Source organism: Oryctolagus cuniculus, chromosome 20 (assembly GCF_964237555.1).
Source record: "Oryctolagus cuniculus chromosome 20, mOryCun1.1, whole genome shotgun sequence".
In the NCBI taxonomy this organism is placed as follows: domain Eukaryota; kingdom Metazoa; phylum Chordata; class Mammalia; order Lagomorpha; family Leporidae; genus Oryctolagus; species Oryctolagus cuniculus.
The window spans coordinates 45,408,646-45,424,600 of NC_091451.1; the positions used below are offsets into that span (position 1 = coordinate 45,408,646).

At 49.1% G+C, this 15,955-nt stretch overlaps 1 protein-coding gene across 17 annotated transcripts in view; it reads left to right on the forward strand.

The window, feature by feature from the left end:
• The window catches only part of WDR20 (WD repeat domain 20), a 62,643-nt gene that overhangs the window by 457 nt on the left and 46,231 nt on the right, over positions 1-15,955 (forward strand). Inside the window, exon 1 of one of the 17 annotated variants that reach the window (XM_051834900.2) lies at positions 632-781. The exons of the other annotated variants lie outside the window; for them this stretch is intronic. The gene's annotated coding sequence lies outside the window, so the exon portion shown is untranslated. Of the gene's footprint in view, positions 1-631; positions 782-15,955 lie in introns of those variants that run through there. 17 annotated transcript variants of the gene reach the window in all.

The window sequence follows — 15,955 nt, forward strand, 5'->3', positions numbered from 1 at the left end:
GGGCAGGGCGGTGACAGCGGGGCCGGGGTGACCGGCAGGGGTGGCCGTCGCTCTTACTTTGGAGTGGGCCGGCAACTCCGCTGAGGGACTCCCGAGGAAAGGGGGCTCGGGAGTGGGCAGGGTGGTGGCGTCGGCGCTCCGAGGGCGTGGGGGCCGGGGGCCGGCGCCGGGCGTGCGGGGTTCCGGCTGGGAGGCCTGGGAGCCGGCCGCCTCGGCTCCGGCGGGGTCCGCCGGGCGCTGACACGGCCAGGAGCGGGCCTGCGGGGCGAGGTGGCCGGCCCGCCCGCCTGGCTTCCCCGGAGGGGTGGGAGTCCCGCCGGGGCTCGGGGAGGGGTCTGTCAGCCTGGAGCGGGTCGGAAAGGACCTTCTGGGCACGCAGGGCTGCTCCACCTGCGGCCGCACTGACACTTCCCGACCGCCGTTTCCAAAAACGTCCGCGGAGCTCGGCTGTCACCGCCCCGCCCCGGGCGGCCTCCCGGCCGATTGCTGGGGAGGGGTCGTCCTGCCCCTCGTGGGGTGGGCTGGGCCGAGCGCCGCGGTTGCGGGCTGGAATCGGTGTTCTCGGTGGCCGGAGCTGGTGCAGCGGGGCTCTGTGTGAGCCTGCCCGGATTAGCCTGGTCCAACAAGTCGGACTGTGTCCCGCACGGGCAGGGAGGTGCCTGAAAGCTGCTGTGAAGGACCCGTCTCCTGGGGCGGCTCAGCAGGGACTCTGGAGTCTGTGATCTTCCTTTACAGCGATCTCTTTAAGAGCAGCGATTTGCGAGGGCTTTTCTTTCTCTGTGTGAGTAACTGTCCTCCCTGAGAGGTGGCCTTCGACTTGGCTCCTGGCGGGGCGAGGAGACCGTGGTAAAGCACCGTTTGTACACGTGCAGTGAGTGTGGAAACGGCGCCTGCCACAGGCACGAGCGGACGGGCCCTGTGATTTCACAGACCCGGACCCAGGGTCGTGTTTCTTCCTGCTTACCGGGGCTGGGAAGCTGACAGCCCTGTCTAAATGGAGCAGGTTGTCCCTTCCCTTGGGGCGAGCCTTTGCTAGTGCACTGCTGGGTTTGACGGTGGGGTATGCGGTCCCCCTCCGCTTTCGGCCGGAAGTCTGAGGTGTGGTAGCCCAAGTTTTCCTCCTGTTCTCAACATTGTCACCAACTTAGCTTGTCGGGTGACCTTGGTAAGTTACTTAGTTTCTACTGCCCCTCTTTAAAAAGGAACTATTGCAGTGTGTGTGTGTTATAATTAATAATAAGCTCACTGCAATGAGCTCGAGAGCCCTGAAACACTAGCAGATGTAAGCTATAGTTAAACAGGCGTGAAGAGTGATGTCCAACAGGAAGCTGCCATCTTGACATCCATGCTAGGACTGCAAGGATCAGTGCTTTCTCTGGAGATAAATTAAGGATTTTAGGTTATTAACAGCTGTATTTATATGAAAGGGCGATGTGCTTAAAACCAAGTTCATTGACACTAGCAGTGCTAGTGCAGACATTATTTGAAAAGAAATTTCTTTGAAAGATTAGTATTGATGAAGGATTTTAATGGCAAACCTTATCTGGATCTGGTATCCCTGGATGGCACCATAATAACAGGTCTTCACACCTGAAATTATCGTTATATTAGTGCTCCTTTTTTAAATTGGGACACTCTTCACTGAAGGGTGAAACTAAGAGAGCTTTTCAAAGCTTCAAAGGAATTATTTTAAACAAGTTATTTTTAGTAACTTCTAATACAAAACCCCAGACAAATCTGAAATACATAAGTTGCCCTCATATGCATAGTTTGAGCACTTTACCTGTTTTTTTTTTTTTTTTTTGTAAATTCTTACTTTTATGTGGGAGGTGGGAGTAACTTTTTTGAAAAAAAATTTATTTATTTATTTGAAAGAGTTACTGACAAAGAGAGCACAAAGAGAGGGAGAGAGAAAGAGAGAGAGGTCCTCCATCTGCTGGTTCATTCCCCACATGGCTGCAGTGGCCAGGGCTGGGCCAGGCTGAAGCTGGGAGTCTGGAGCTTCTTCCCGGTTTCCTACTTGAGTGCAGCGGTCTAAGCACTTGGGCCATCTTCCACTGCTTTCCCAGGCCATCAGCAGGGAGTTGGATTGGAAAGTGGAGCAGCCGGGACTTGAACCAATGATGGTGGTGCTGTAGGCTGAGGCTTAACCTACTACGCCACTGTGCCGACTCCTAAGTGATAGTAACGTACAGATGCTTTTCCATTGTTTGGCAGACATTTCAACTCTTCTAGCCATTGTAATTTTAAAGTTTTTGTTTTCCATGTAAGTGATTGATTTTGTGACTCTAATTTCCAATTTTTATTTATTTATTTATTTATTTTTGACAGGCAGAGTGGACAGTGAGAGAGAGAGACAGAGAGAAAGGTCTTCCTTTGCCGCTGGTTCACCCTCCAATGGCTGCTGCGGCCGGCGCACCGCGCTGATCCGATGGCAGGAGCCAGGTATTTATCCTGGTCTCCCATGGGGTGCAGGGCCCAAGCACTTGGGCCATCCTCCACTGCACTCCCGGGCCACAGCAGAGAGCTGGCCTGGAAGAGGGGCAACCAGGACAGAATCCGGCGCCCCGACCGGGACTAGAAGCCGGTGTGCTGGCGCCGCAAGGCGGAGGATTAGCCTAGTGAGCCGCAGCGCCGGCCAATTTCCAATTTTTAAATACAACAAATAATTCATTTTTTTTTTCAAGATTTATTTATTTATTTGAAAGGCAGAGTTACAGAGAGACAGAGGCAGAGAGAGAGAGAGAAAGAGAGGTCGTTCATCCACTGATTCACTCCCGAGATGGCCGCAATGGCTGGAGCTGCACCACTCTGAAGGCAGGAGCCAGGAGCTTCTTCCCAGTCTCCCACATGGGTGCAGGGGCCCAAGGACTTGGGCCATCTTCTACTGCTTTTCCAGGCCAGAGCTGGATTGGAAATGGAGCAGCCAGGACTAGAACCGGCACTCACATGGGATGCCAACACAGTAGGCGGCAACTTTACCCTCTACACCACAGCACCGGCCCCAAATAATTCATTTTTTAAAGAGTTGTTTGTTTATTTGAAAAGCAGAGTTACATAGAGGGAGAGAGGCAGAGGCAGAGAGAGAAGGAAGTCCTCCATCTGCTGGTCCACTACCCAAATGACCCTAATGGCCAGGGCAGGGCCAGACCAGAGCCAGGAGCTGTGTCTGGATCTCCCGCATGTGCTCAGGGGAGATCTTGGGCCATCTTCTGCTCTTTCCCAGGTGCGTTGGCAGGAGTGGATCGGAAATGGAACGGCTTGAACTTGGCACCCAAATGGGATGCTTGCACTGCAGGTGTCAGATTAGCCCACATTGCCACAGCACTGGCCCAAATAATTTATTCTTAATTAGAAAGCCAAAATTTATTTTTGAGAGTTAATAGTCATAAATGTATTTTTGACAGTTGGCCATTTCAACTTTTTAAGTTATTTTCTTCAAGGTATATAATTTTATAACAATTATTGGGATCCTTCAGAAGGTCTAATTTGGATGAGTAAATGTAACTTAAATCCACATGGAAGGTGAATGGAAAATGGATCTTTAAAGAACTTAAATCTTGAGCTGTGCACTATATGCTGATATATGCTGTGGCCCGGGAGTGCAGTGGAGGATGGCCCAAGTGCTTGGGCCCTGCACCCCATGGGAGACCAGGATAAGTACCTGGCTCCTGCCATCAGATCAGCGCGGTGCGCCGGTCACAACAGCCATTGGAGGGTGAACCAGCGGCAAAGGAAGACCTTTCTCTCTGTCTCTCTCTCTCACTATCTACTCTGCCTGTCAAAAAAACAAAAACAAAAACAAAAAAGAAGCATGGAGTCCTGGGGAGAAGGCATAGATGAGGGAGTAGTCTGACACCTACCCTGAAGAATACAGTATTGTCCCATTTATTTGTCTGATTTGTTAGAGAGACAGAAAACTCCCCATCTGCTGGTGTACTCCCCAAATGCCTGCAACAGCCTGGGCTGGGAACAAAATCCAGGCCTCCCGTGTCTGTGACAGGGAGCTGCCTTCCAGTATCTGCGAGGCAGAGAGCTGGGGTTGGGATGGGACTGGGCTTCAGGTGCAGCAGCTCCAGTGCTGGATGCCACACCCCAGCTGGCATCTCAGCTGCTACGCCGAGCCCCTGCCTGTAGCACTGTTAGGATGTTGATAGGGCTTGTCGAGAACTAGAACAGACATTAGAGTTTAAGTAGTTTCACCTTTTTCAGAGAAAACTAAGGCTTTTGAGGGGATGCAAAGTTGTATCATAATTTTTTTTCCCATAGTAAGGAAAATGAAGTACACTGAGGTTTTGTTTTGTTTTTAAGATTGTTTTATTTGAAAGGCAGAGTTACGGAGAGAGAGATCGACCAATCTTCGACCCGCCGCTTCACTTCCAGAGTGATTGCAACAACTGGGGCTGATACAGGCTGAAGCCAGGAGCCTGGAATTCCATCTGCGTCTCCCACATGGGTGGCAGGGGCCCAGACATTTGGACAATGGTCCACTGATTAACCAGGTGCATTAACAGGGAGCTGGATTGGAAGTAGAGCAGCCGGGACTAGAACCAGCGCTCATGGGATGCTGTCATCACAGGCAGCAGCCTAACCCACTCCACCACAATGCTGGCGCCTCAACTGATTATAAGGAAGAAACAGTGGCTGGCGCCGCGGCTCACTAGGCTAATCCTCCGCCTTGCGGCGCCAGCACACCGGGTTCTAGTCCCGGTCAGGGCGCCGGATTCTGTCCCGGTTGCCCCTCTTCCAGGCCAGCTCACTGCTGTGGCCCGGGAGTGCAGTGGAGGATGGCCCAGGTGCTTGGGCCCTGCACCCCATGGGAGACCAGGAGAAGTACCTGGCTCCTGGCTCCTGCCATCAGATCAGCGCGGTGCGCCGGCCGCAGCGCGCCGGCCGCGGTGGCCATTGGAGGGTGAACCAACGGCAAAGGAAGACCTTTCTCTCTGTCTGTCTCTCTCACTGTCCACTCTGCCTGTCAAAAAATAAATAAATAAATTTTAAAAAAAATTAAAAAAAAAAAAAAAGGAAGAAACGGATCTCGCTTTTTGGTCACAGAGATACCTGATAAGCAAAGCACTTCAAAATTTACCTCAGCGTTTTGCCGCACTTTATTTCACTGCATCGTCGTGGCAGTCCTGGGCGGTGGATGAAAGCGTCTGCCAAATCACTGGGTCTGGGCCTGCCAGGGCGACCGCAGGCGGGACCCAAGGGCCAGGGGATCTGTAGCAGGCTGATTTCTTTCTCCTTTCTTCCTTTTCCTTTTCCTTTTCCTTTTCCTTTTCCTTTTCCTTTTCCTTTTCCTTTTCCTTTTCCTTTTCCTTTTCCTTTTCCTCTCCTCTCCTCTCCTCTCCTCTCCTCTCCTCTCCTCTCCTTTTTAGGATTTATTTATTTATTTGAAAGGTAGAGTTACAGAGAGAGAAATATTTTCTATCTGCTGATTCACTCCCCAGATTGTCATAGCAACTGGGGCTTCTCGCATGGGTGTAGGAACCCAGTCGTTGGGCCATCCTCTGCTGCCTTCCCAGGCACATCAGCAGGGAGCTGAGTGCGGAGCAGAGCAACAGGGACTCAAACCAGTGATCCTGTGCCAGTGCTGGAGGTGGGAGCTTAACCAGTTGTGCCACAACACCCTCCCCATGGCAGGCTAAGTTTTAAGTTGATTATTTTAGTGTGGCCTGTGAATGCTGTTATAAATATCCACATGGCCTTTGGCAGAAGAAAAGATTCCCCACGCCTGTTTTTGGATAGAGATGCTAAAGGTAGCTGGGTTTATAGGAACAATCTCATTTTATGGAGATCTGTTTTTACATAAATGGGAATGTTCCCCTTTCAGATTTCAGCTTAACCATCACTTCTTCAGCAAATCCTTCTTTGAATTCCCAAGATAGGTCAGTTTTCCCCTTTTACAAGTTCTCAGAGCAGCCTGTACTTTGCTTTCCTAGCACTTTTCCCAATTTGTAAATTCTCTGTGTGATAATCTATCTCTTCTATAAACAAAGCCCTCTTTTCTTAAAAAAAAAAAAAAGATTTATTTATTCAAAAGGCAGAGTTACACAGAGGCAGAGAGAAAGAGGTCTTCCATCCATTGGTTCACTCCCCAAACGGCCAGAGCTGGGCGGATCGGAAGCCAGGAGCTTCTTCCAGGCCTCCCACGCAGAGGACGTGGGCCAACTTCTACTGCTTTCCCAGGCCATAGCAGAGAGCTGGATCATAAGTGGAACGGCTGGGACTCAAACTAGCACCCAGATGGGATACCTGCACTGCAGGTGGCAGCTTTACCTGCTATGCCACAGTGTCAGCCCCACAAAGTGCCCACCCCTTTTTTTTTTAAAATAGTTCTCTCTCTTTCTCTTTTGGTAAAGATTTTATTTATTTGAAAGATAGAGAGAGAGAGAGGTGTGTCTTCCATCCCCTGGTTTACTCCCCAAATGGCCACAACTGCCTGAGCTGAGCCAATCTGAAGCCAGGAGCCAGGACCCAGTGGGATGCCAGTGCTGCAGGCCAGGGTTTTAACCATTGCACCACAGCACCCCCCCCCCCCCCCCCCACACACACACACAAAGCCCTCTTAAAATAAGGACGGTGTCTTTCCTGCTGTCTGCTTTCCCAGTGCTCAGTGGAGTTGAGCCCTTACATGTGTTGAGTGAATGATTAAATAAAACCATCTCTCCCAAACTTTAGAAAGATATTCAGAAGCTAAAAAGCCTTTTCAATTTTGAGCACAAAAGTAACGTGGGTGGTTTTTAGTAGCTCATTTTTTTTTTTAAATTAAAGATGTATTTATTTATTTGAAAGAGTTACACAGAGAGAGGAAGAGATGGGTGGGGGTTGGAGGGAGATCTTCCATCTACTGGTTCACTTCCCAAATGGCTACAATGGCTGAGGCTGGACCAGGCTGAATCCAGGAGCCCAAAGCTGCTTCTGGATCTCCTGCGTGGATACAGGACCTAAGCACTTGAGCCATCCTCCGTTGCTTTCCCAGCAGATCAACAGAGAGCTGGATCGGAAGTGGAGCTGGAGGGTTCTCCAACTAGCTCCTGCCTGTTTGGGATGCTAATGTTGCAGGTGGCAGATGTCACAGGCAGCAGCCATACCTGCTACACCATGCCAGCCTCAGTTGCTTGTATCTTTTTAAATCATTTAGAACTACTGTTGGTAGATAACAGATTTAGCTTTCTTTGTTTTTTATTTATTTATTATTATTATTTTTTTTTTGCCAGGCAGAGTTAGACAGTGAGAGAGAGAGCCAGATAGAAAGGTCTTCCTTCCTTTGGTTCACTCCTCTAATGGCCGCTACGGCCAGCGCTACGCAGATCCGAAGCCAGGAGCCGGGTACTTCCTCTCGGTCTCCCATGCGGGTGCAGGGACCCAAGCACTTGGGCCATCCTCCGCTGCCTTCCCGGGCCACAGCAGAGAGCTGGACTGGAAGAGGAGCAACCAGGACAGAATCTGGTGCCCCAACTGGGACTAGAACCTGGGGTGCTGGTGCCGCAGGCGGAGGATTAGCCAAGTGAGCCACAGCGCTGGCCCAAATTTAGCTTTCTTAAAGTTGGGAAATTGTGTAGCAAGGGACAATGAAGTAGGGCTGGAGCCGTGGTGAAGTAGGTTAATCCTCTGCCTGCGGCACTGGCATCCCATATACGTGCCTATTCTAGTCCCGGCTGTTCCTCTTTGATCCAGCTCTCTGCTAATGGCCAGGGACAGCAGTGGAAGATGGCCCAAGTGCTTGGGCCCCTGCACCCACGCCTGAAAGAGGCTTCTGGCTCCTGGCTTCCGATCAACTCAGCTCCGGCCATTGTGGCCGTTTGGGGAGTGAACCAACGGATGGAAGACCTCTCTCTCTCTGTCTCTCCCTCTCACTGTCTGTAACTCTAGCTCTCAAATAAATAAATAAAATCTTAAAAAAAAGAGAAGTAGTATTGGAAAATAACCAAATGGCACAGATTACTTCTTTAAAAAAATTATTTATTTATTTATTTGAAAGTCAGAGTTGCCCAGAGAGAGAGAGAGATCTTCCATCCACTGGTTCACTCCCCAGTTGGCTGCAGTGGCCAGAGCTGTACTGATCTGAAGCCAGGAGCTTCCTCTGGATCTTCCCACGCGGGTGCAGGGGCCCAAGGACTTGGGCTGTCTTCTACTGCTTTCCCAGGCCACAGGAGAGAGCTGGATTGGAAGTGGAACAGCCGAGACTCGAACCGTCGCCCACATGGGATACCTGCAACTACAGGTGGCGGCTTTACCTGTTCCACCACAGCACCAGCCCCCACAGATTGCTTTGAACCTAGTGTTATGAAATCACGTTACCTATGGGATCCATGTACTGACTAACAAACACTTTTTATAGAAATGTCTGTGCTCAGAATTGCTTAATATCTAAGCCAAAGGAGCTTATCCTCTAACATTCTATCTGAAGATTCCAGGCCAGAAATGTACTGCCTAGAGTTGTTACTGAAACAATTCCTACAGTAGGTGAGAGTCTTTAAAAAGTTCATAGAAACTGCATTTTATGGAAAAAGTATGCATGGATTTCTATTTCTTGAACTAAAATAAACATGTCTTTTAATTTCATTTTTCACAAACTTTGAAGAGCTCTTGTATTTAGATGGTCCTAAGACCTTTTCAGTGCTAAAGATTGTATGATTTTGTGCGCAATATTTTTTTCCTAGGATTTTGTTTATTTATTTAAAAGGGTGAGAGAGGACCAGCGCTGTGGCTCGCTTGGTTAATCCTCCGCCTTGGTGCTGGCATCTCCTATGGGCACCGGTTCTAGTCCCTGCTGCTCCTCTTCCAATCCAGCTCTCTGCTATGGCCTGGGAAAGCAGCAGAAGATGGCCAAGTCTTTGGGCCCCTGCACCCGTATGGGAAACCGGGAAGAAGCTCCTGGATCCTGGCTTTGGATTGGTGTAGTTCCGGGCGTGGCAGCCATTTGGGGAGTGGACCGTTGGAAGGAAGACCTTTCTCTCTGTCTCCCCTTTAAAAAAATGATTAAAAAAATACAAGAGTTAGGGATTCTGGTGTCACAGGTGGCTTTACCTGCTACAGTGCAATGCTGGGTCCATCTCAATAACTTTTTAATGAAATTAAAGTAATTTTTCTGTTGGGGGAATATGTTTATGTCTTGGATTTGTTGCCTACTTGAATTCAAATTGGAGGGGTGGGGTGTTAGGGAAAGCAAGATGGGAAATACTGTGATTTCCGAATTCTAGACCAGAAAAACTTTATACTTGCCATGCTGACATGAAGTTAAAGGTCAGAAGATGAGTAGATAAAAGGGGAAACATTTTTAGGGCCAGAATTACACAGGAAGGGAATGGGTTGAGTTGGGAAAGAATGAGCTTTCTATTGAGGGAAAATGTTTGTCTCTGTCAAAAATGGCAGGGCCACCTTTCGGTGATGCTGGAGGAATTCCTGCTTTGTATGGGGATCAGCTGGATGCCTTTTAGGGTTCCCCCACAGACTAGTGTTAGATACTCGACTGCGTCAGAGGTCAAGTTCACACCCTTCTCCCCATTGTAATTCTCCCTGCTCCCTGATGATCATTTAGAAGGGGCCTACAGGTCTTCAAGATTTTTATATCAGATTTACTTTGGAAATCTTGTGCTTAATTTACTATATACATGGGATTGCTAAATGACGTAAACCTGTGTTTCTTTTCCATTAAGGGCTACTTACTGACTTCAGAAATATTGATAAGATTTATTTATTTTACTTTAGATTCACATACTGGAGAGAAAAACACCTTAATCCTTTTTTTTTTTTTTTTAAGATTTATTTATTTATTTGAGACAGAGTTACAGAGAGAAAGGTCTTCCATCTGTTGGTTCACTCCACAGATGGCCGCAACGGCCGGAGCTGTGCCGATCCGGAGCCAGGAGCTTCTTCCGGGTCTCCCACGCCGGTGCAGGACTTGGGCCATCTTCCACTGCTATCCCAGGCCACAGCAGAGAGCTGGACTGGAAGAGGAGCAGCTGGGACTAAAACTGGCACCCATATGGGATGCCGGCACTTCAGGCCAGGGCGTTTACCCGCTGCGCCAATGCACCGGCCCCTTGAGCCGTCTTCTGCTGCTTTCCCAGGTACATCAGCAGGGAGCTGGGTTGGAAGTAGAGCAGCTGGGACTTGCAGTGCTCATACGGAATGCCAGCTCTGTGGGCGGCGCTTTAACTCAGCACCACAGTGCTGGCCCTGAGAAGTAACATCTTACTCTGTCTTTTAAAGCAGAGCTACTTTCCTACATCTGCCTTGCTTCTCTTGATCTTGAAGGAGGGTGGTGATGAGATTCTGAAAGAGTCTTGTAGATGTGAATGAACAGTAGTACGAAGCACCCATGTCAGTGAAATCTGTAAGACAGTCGTGAATATTCTTTCCGCACATATTTATGGAATGTGTGATCAGATATGAAGTGCTCTTCTAGATGCTGGTTGTAGACAAGGTCTCTGCCCTTGAAGAATTGTCTCTTGCACTCATCACTGAGTTAGTCTAGTGAATTAAGTGATACTGTGCTTTGGTAGAAAACAAGCAAGAGTCAAAGCATGGGCCGGCGCCGCGGCTCACTAGGCTAATCCTCCGCCTAGCGGCGCCGGCACACCGGGTTCTAGTCCCGGTTGGGGTGCCGGATTCTGTCCCGGTTGCCCCTCTTCCAGGCCAGCCCTCTGCTGTGGCCAGGGAGTACAGTGGAGGATGGCCCAAGTGCTTGGGCCCTGCACCCCATGGGAGACCAGGAAAAGCACCTGGCTCCTGGCTCCTGCCATCGGATCAGCGCGGTGCGCCGGCCACGGCGGCCATTGGAGGGTGAACCAACGGCAAAGGAAGACCTTTCTCACCTGTCTCTCTCTCTCACTGTCCACTCTGCCTGTCAAAAAAAAAAAAAAAAAAAAAAAAAAAAAAAAAAAAAAGAGTCAAAGCATGGAAGATTGTATCACTGACTAGTTTGGCTGCCGGCTAAAGGACTTTGTTTTTAGGAGGGAGCTGGTGCTGTGGCGTAGCAGGTAAAGCCACCACCTGCAGTGCCAGTATCTCAAATGGGCACTGGTCTGAGTCCCAGCTGTTTCGCTTCCAATCCAGCTCTATGCTATGGCCTGGGAAAACAATAGATGGCCCAAGTCCTTGGGCCCCTGCACCTGTGTGGGAGACCCAGAAGAAGCTCCTGGCTCCTGGCTTCGAATCGGCGCAGCTCCAGCTGTTGCAGCAAATTGGGGAGTGAACCAGCAGATGGAAGACCTTTCTCTCTCTCTCTTTCTCTCTCTCTCTGCCTCTGCCTCTATGTGACTCTGCCTTCAAATAAATAAATAAATCTTTAAAAATAATAAATGTAAAGATTTTTACAGTCTGCTATTTGCTATCTTAGAGAATAATTTTATTTGCTTTTTGTTGGTATAGAAATACAAAATATGGCCCTGTTTGGTAATTCAGGAGAAGGCATTAAAAGCAGTAACAGCCTTAATTGGTAAATGTAACCAGTTTTAATTTTCAGGACATTTGGCCGGCGCCGCGGCTCACTAGGCCAATCCTCCGCCTTGCTGTGCTGGCACACCGGGTTCTAGTCCCCGTCGGGGCGCCGGATTCTGTCCCGGTTGCCCCTCTTCCAGGCCAGCTCTCTGCTGTGGCCCGGGAGTGCAGTAGAGGATGGCCCAAGTGCTTGGGCCCTGTACCCCATGGGAGACCAGGATAAATACCTGGCTCCTACCATCGGATCAGCGTGGTGCGCCGGCCGCGGCGGCCATTGGAGGGTGAACCAACGGCAAAGGAAGACCTTTCTCTCTGTTTCTCTCTCACTGTCCACTCTGCCTGTCAATCAATCAATAAATAAATAAATACATTCTCATTCATCAAGCATTTATTGGTAACTCATATGAAAGGTCTTAAAATTTCATGGAGGTGCTGGCGCCGCGGCTCACTAGGCTAATCCTCTGCCTTGCGGCGCCGGCACACCGGCTTCTAGTCCCGGTCGGGGCACTGGATTCTGTCCCGGTTGCCCCTCTTCCAGGCCAGCTCTCTGCTGTGGCCAGGGAGTGCAGTGGAGGATGGCCCAAGTGCTTGGGCCCTGCACCCCATGGGAGACCAGGATAAGAACCTGGCTCCTGCCATCGGATCAGCGCGGTGCGCCGGCCGCAGCGCACTGGCTGTGGCGGCCATTGGAGGGTGAACCAGCGGCAAAGGAAGACCTTTCTCTCTGTCTGTCTCTCTCACTATCCACTCTGCCTGTCAAAAAAAAAAAAAAAAAAAAAAAAAATTTCATGGAGGGTGGGCAGTTGGCTCTGTGGTTAAAACATCCAGACTTGGCTCCTTTCCTGACCCCTGCTGATGCAGACCCTGGGAGGCAGCAGTGACAGCTCAAGTAATTGGTTCCCTGCCAGCTACATGGCCACCTGGATTCAATTCCTGACTCCTGGCTTTGGATCCAGCCAAGTTTTGTTGCAGGCATTCAGAGTTAAACCAGTGGAAACCGTTTCTGGAAGTAGGGAGAGTGGAGAGGGGAAAGCACTGTGGCACAGCGGGTTAAGCCACCACCTAGGATGCTCCCATCACATATCACAGTACTGTGTTAAGTCCCAGCTGTTTCACTTCTGATCCAGCTTCCTGCTAATGCTCCTGGAAAGGCAGTAGCTAATGGCCCAAGTACTTGGGCCCCTGTCACCTGTGTAGGAGACCTGGATTGAATTCTTTTATTTATTTATTTTTTAATATTTATTTACTCATTTGAAAGGCAGAGTTACAGAGAGGCAAGGCAGAAAGAGAGAGGTCTTCCATCCGCTGGTTCACTCCCCATATGGCCTAATTGGCTGGAGCCTGGCAGATCTGAAGGCAGAAGCCAATATGGGATTCTGGAACTGCCCTCAGTGGCTTTGCCCACTATGCCACAACACTGGCCCAGAAAATTTATCTTTTTTTTAAAAAAAGATTTATTTATTTTTTTGAAAGGCAGAGTTACAGAGAGGCAGAGAGAAAGAGGTCTTCCATCTGCTGGTTCACTCCCAGATGGCCAGAATCGCCAGAGCTGTGCCGATCTGAAGCCAGGAGCCAGGAGCTTCTTCTGGGTCTCCCATACAGGTGCAGGGGCCCAAGGACTTATACTGCTTTCCCAGGCCATAGCATAGAGCTGGATTGGAAGTGGAACAGCCAGGACTAGAACTGGCATCCATATGGGATGCCGGCAAGGCAGGCAGCGGCTTTACCTGCTATGCCACAGCACTGGCCCCGGCCCCTTATCTTTTAATTCTATTTTTCCATGGACGGTTTGAAGTACTTTTGTGTCCAAGGCACTATTATCTATCACAAGTGATGTGAAAGTGAATTAGAGGCCGGCACCGTGGCTCACTAGGCTAATCCTCCGCCTGCGGCACCAGCACCCTGGGTTCTAGTCCCAGTTGGGGCACCGGATTCTGTCCTGGTTGCTCCTCTTCCAGTCCAGCTTTCTGCTGTGGCCCAGGAAGGCAGTGGAGAATGGCCCAAGTGCTTGGGCCCTGCACCTGCATGGGAGACCAGGAGGAAGCACCTGTCTCCTGGCTTTGGATTGGCGCGGCGCGCCAGCCGTAGCAGCCATTTAGGGGGTGAACCAACAGAAGGAAGACCTTTTTCTCTGTCTCTCTCTCTCACTGTCTAACCCTGCCTGTCAAAAAAAAAAAAAAAAAAGCGAATTAGAAACATTTACTGAGGCAGGTGTTTGGTGCAAGTGGTGGGAAGCTACTTGTTGTGTCTATATCCCATGTCAGAGTATGTGGGTTCAAGTCCCAGCTCTGCTCTTGATTCCAGCTTCCTGCTAAGGTCCACCCTGGGGGACAGCAGGTGATGACTCAAGTACCTGGGTCCCTGCCACCCACGTGGGAGACTTAGGTTGGATTCCTAGCCTTGGCTGTTTCAGGCCTTTGGAGAGTAAACTAGTGGATGTGCACTCTGTCCTTCTGCCTTTCAAATAAATTAATACTCTTTTTAAAAAGACACTACCTGTCTTTAAAAAGTTTGTGTTTTTGCGTTGACAATGTGATTTAAAGTAGAAGGCATGTCCTCTACGTGTGGCTTTGGCTTAAGTGATTAATAGCCAGTGGAATGAAGGAGTAAAGGGCCAGGGGAGGATTTCTTTGCATAAAAAGAAGAGAATATTGTGTCTCAAATGGATGATTTGCCCTGAAATGTGTATAGATCAATTGTTGAAACTTTTCAAACTTGTTGCCTTCTTATTTCTAGCTTCAGAAATGCTTTATCTTAATTTCTGATTGAACTTCATTTGGCAATTGCTCTTTTAGCATTTTTATTAATGTCACAGCTTCTCTACCAATAGGTAAATTGGGTAATACTTCGTCAATTCTATTTTGTAATAAGGATTTATTTTTAGTGTTTAAAATTTTTATTTATTTTCACTTTATTTGAAAGGCAGAGAGAGTGACAGAGATCTTCTGTTCACTGCTTTACTCTCCAAATGTCTGTAACAGCCAGAGCTGGGCTAGGTCAAAGCCAGCAGCCTGGAACTCCAGCCAGGTCTCCCATGTGGGTGGCAGGGACCCAGGGACTTGAGCCATCGCCTGCTGCCTCTCAGGGTGGGCATTAGCAGGAAGCTGGAATCAGAACCCAGGCACTGTGATCTAAAATGTAGGAGTCCCAAACAGTGTTGTTATTTTTCTTCTTTTTTAAGATTTTATTTATTTATTTGAGAGGTAGAGTTACAGACAGTGAGAGGCAGAGACAGAGAAAGGTCTTCCATCTGCGGGTTCACTCCCCAAATGCCTGCAGTAGCTGGAGCTGAGCTGATCCAAAGCCAGGAACCAGGAGCTTCTTCCATGTCTCCCACGTGGGTGCAAGGGCCCAAGTGCTTTGGCTATCTTCTATTGCTTTCTCAGGCCATAGCAGAGAGCTCAATCAAAAGTGGAACAGCCAGGACTTGAACCAGCACCCATATGGGTTGCCAGCACCGCAGGCGGAGGATTAACCCACTGCACCAGAGCGCCAGCTGTATCTTAACCACTGCACCATATACCTCCCTTGGATTTTTTGAAAAGTAAATATATTGTACTAGAAGTATGGTAATTCAGTCTTTGCTATACTTGTAGGAGTAGAGAAAAAGAAAGAAGCAATCATTCATGAGGAGGGACTTTATAAGTTTTTTATGTTTAAATAAAAATAAGAATTGGGCGGGTGTTTAGCAGTAAGATGCCAGTTAAGACACCTGTGCCTCCTGTGTGCGTGCCTGGCTTTGGTTCCCAGGAACAGGGTAACGCTGCACCGCCTTGTGGCTTACTGCTGTCACCTGCCGCGCTTTGCCTAGTTGCTTCCCATCTGGCGCATCTTTGTGTTTGCTGCTGTTCTGCTCTGCAGAAGTGTGTGGGTGCTCGCTCTGCTCACCTTACCTCTGCTCAGGAGGCCCTGGCTCGCCTTAATGTTTTATTTAATAAATATTGGAGACTGAGTGACAGAGAGAAAAGCATAGTACCAGGCTATGGGACATCACAGAAGTATAAGACACGGGCCCTGACTTTGAAGAGATTATCATGCACCCAAGGAGATGCGATGGTTTCACACCCACTCGTTGTGTGAAGATTTATCTAGTACCTGCTTTTCATTGTTTTTTGCCTTTTTTTTTTTTAAAGGATTTATTTATTGTTTTGAGAGAGTTATGGAGAGAGATCTTCCATCCACTAGTTCACTCCCGAGATGACCACAATATATGGGGCTGTGCTTGGCCGAAGCCAGGAGCCTGGAGCTTGACCCAGGTCTGTCGTGTGGCTGCTGTTTTCCCAAGTACATCAGCAGAGAGTGGGACTGGCAGTGGAGTAGCCAGGACTGAAGCTGCAATGCTGGGGTCGCCACTGCAGTTCAACCTGCTGTGCCACAACACCGACCCCAATATGATTTTTTTTAAAAAAGATTTTGCTTATTTATTTGAAAGCCAGAGTTACAAGAGGCAGAGGCAGAGAGAGAGGGCTCTTCCATCCGCTGGTTTACTCACCAAATGGTCACAACA